This window comes from Lolium perenne, chromosome 2, assembly GCF_019359855.2.
Source record: "Lolium perenne isolate Kyuss_39 chromosome 2, Kyuss_2.0, whole genome shotgun sequence".
NCBI lineage: Eukaryota > Viridiplantae > Streptophyta > Magnoliopsida > Poales > Poaceae > Lolium > Lolium perenne.
Genome location: NC_067245.2, coordinates 294,671,338 through 294,674,317, shown reverse-complemented (window position 1 = coordinate 294,674,317; position 2,980 = coordinate 294,671,338).

Genomic DNA, 2,980 nt, shown 5'->3' with positions numbered 1-2,980 from the left:
TCTCTACTATCATATTAAAATTTTCTTGCTTAACAATATAATTATCAAACTCATCTAAGCATTGCGCAGGAGGTTTTGAATACGGAATATCTTCCCTAGTAAAGCGTTGAAGGGAGTTTACCTCAATCATAGATGAAGGGGGAATTATCTCACATATATCCTCTATGGGAGGTAGATTCTTCACATCTTCGGATTTAATACCTTTCTCCTTGAGAGACTTCTTAGCTTCCCTCATATCTTCATCATTCAATTCAATTAAACCCCTCTTCTTCAATATTGGCGTTGGAGTTGGTTCAGGTGTATTCCAATCATCATGATTCCGGCTTATTCTAGCCAATAATTCTTCGGCTTAAATGCAGAGTTCTTTTCCTGAAAACACAACCAGCACAACTATCCAAATATGCTCTAGATTCAATGGTTAGTCCACTATAAAATATATCAAGTAGATCATTCTTTTCTAAATCATGTCCAGGTCGAGCTCTGATAAGAGAACAAAATCTTGCCCAAGCCTCAGGCAATTTCTCTTCATCTCCCTGGTCAAACCTATAAATTTTCTGTAAAGCAATATGTTGAGCACTAGCAGGAAAGTACTTTCGAAAGAAAACATCACGCAGCTCAGTTGGACTTTTAATAGAACCAGGAGGCAAATTATTATACCAAGTTTTAGCATCATCCTTTAATGAGAAAGGAAAAATTTTAGCGACAAAATAAGTATGCATCTTGACATCATCAGAAAACAAACTACTCATAGAAGAAAGTTCAATCAGGTGTTCTACAGCACTTTCTTTTTCAGTGCCGCAAAAGGGTGCTTTCTCTACAATAGCTATATGAGATAGATCAAGAGAAAAATCATAATCTTTATCCTTAATGCATATAGGAGATGTGGCAAATTTAGGATCAGGAGATAGCTTATGTCTAACAGTATATTGTGTGAGAAACTTTTTAATTTTTCTTGCATCAGCAGTAGCATTGCATCTATTAATAAAATCATCATTAAGCTCTACATAATCTTCATCAGGATCATCACTAGAATAATCAAGTTCAGGTGAATAATCAGGTGTAGTAGCATTTTCATTAGGAGTTTCAGCATTTTCAATTTGTCTAGACCTAGCAATTGTAGCATCTAGAAAAGATCCCAATGAACCACTATCATCAAGCACAGCAGAAACATTATCAATATTATGAGAGTTTTCAGATTCAGCAGAAGTACCAGCAAGTGAAACTTGTGGCGGTGAAACAAGTTGACTTATCACAGATGGTGAATCAAGAGTAGCAGAGGTACTCAGAGTTGTACCTTTTCTTGTAGTGGATGGTAATATGGCGACTTTAGGATCGCGAGTTTTACCCATGATGGAGAATTTGCAGCGAACAATATCAATCCAAGTGAACTTCCAAATAAAGCTATGCTCCCCGGCAACGGCGCCAGAAAAAACAGTCTTGATGACCCACAAGTATAGGGGATCGCAGCAGTCTTCGCGGGAAGTAAATCCCAATTTATTGATTCGACACAAGGGGAGACAAAGAATACTTGAAAGCCTTAACAGCGGAGTTGTCAATTCAGCTGCACCTAGAAATAGACTTGCTCGCAAGAGTTTATCGATAATATGATTTATAGCGATGCGATAGTGAAATAACAGCAGAGTAACGAGAGACGATAGTGATTATAGTAAACAGCAGGATTAAAATACTGTAGGCACGGGGACGGATGACGGGCATTGCATGGATGAGAGAAACTCATGTAACAATCATAGCAGGGCATTTGCAGATAATAATAAAACGGTGTCCAAGTACAAAGCAATCAATAGGCATGTGTTCCAATTATAGTCGTACGTGCTCGCAATGAGAAACTTGCACAACATCTTTTGTCCTACCAGCCGGTGGTAGCCGGGCCTCAAGGGAATCTACTGGATATTAAGGTACTCCTTTTAATAGAGTACCGGAGCAAAGCATTAACACTCCGTGAACACATGTGATCCTCACATCACTACCATCCCCTCCGGTTGTCCCGATTTCTGTCACTTCGGGGCCATTGGTTCCGGACAGCGACATGTGTATACAACTTGCAGGTAAGACCATAAACAATGAATATCATGATGAAATAATAACATGTTCTGATCTGAGACCATGGCACTCGGGCCCTAGTGACAAGCATTAAGCATAACAAGTTGCAACAATATCATCAAAGTACCAATTACGGACACTAGGTACTATGCCCTAACAATCTTATGCTATTACATGACCAATCTCATCCAATCCCTACCATCCCCTTCGGCCTACAGCGGGGGAATTACTCACACATGGATGGGGGAAACATGGCTGGTTGATGAAGAGGCGTCGGTGGTGATGATGGCGATGATCTCCTCCAATTCCCCGTCCCGGCGGAGTGCCAGAACGGAGACTTCTGGCTCCCGAGACGGAGTTTCGCGATGTGGCGGCGTTCTGGAGGGTTTCTGGCGACTTCGACTTCTCTCTGTGCGTTTTTAGGTCGAAGGCAATAAGTAGTCCGAAGGAGGGCGTCGGGGGCTGACCGAGGCCGCCACACACTAGGGCCGCACGGGCCCCTCCTGGGCCGCGCCGGCCTAGTGTGTGGGGCCCTCGGGCCCCCACCTGGCTTGCCCTTCTGGCTCCGCCAATATTCTGGGAAAATAGGGCCTTCTGCATAAATTCTGAGGATTTTCCTGAAAGTTGGATTTCTGCACAAAAACGAGACACTAGAGCAGTTCTGCTGAAAACAGCGTTAGTCCGCGTTACTTGCATCCAAAATACACAAATTAGGGGCAAAACAATAGCAAAAGTGTTCGGGAAAGTAGATACGTTTTGGACGTATCAGGCAGCTCACAAGATCCGACAATGAAGCACAATTAGGAGAAGACGACCATCTAGCTACTGCTATGGACCCATAGTCCAGGGGTGAACTACTCACTCATCACTCCGGAGGCGACCATGACGGTAAAGAGTTCTCCGGGAGATGATTCCCCTC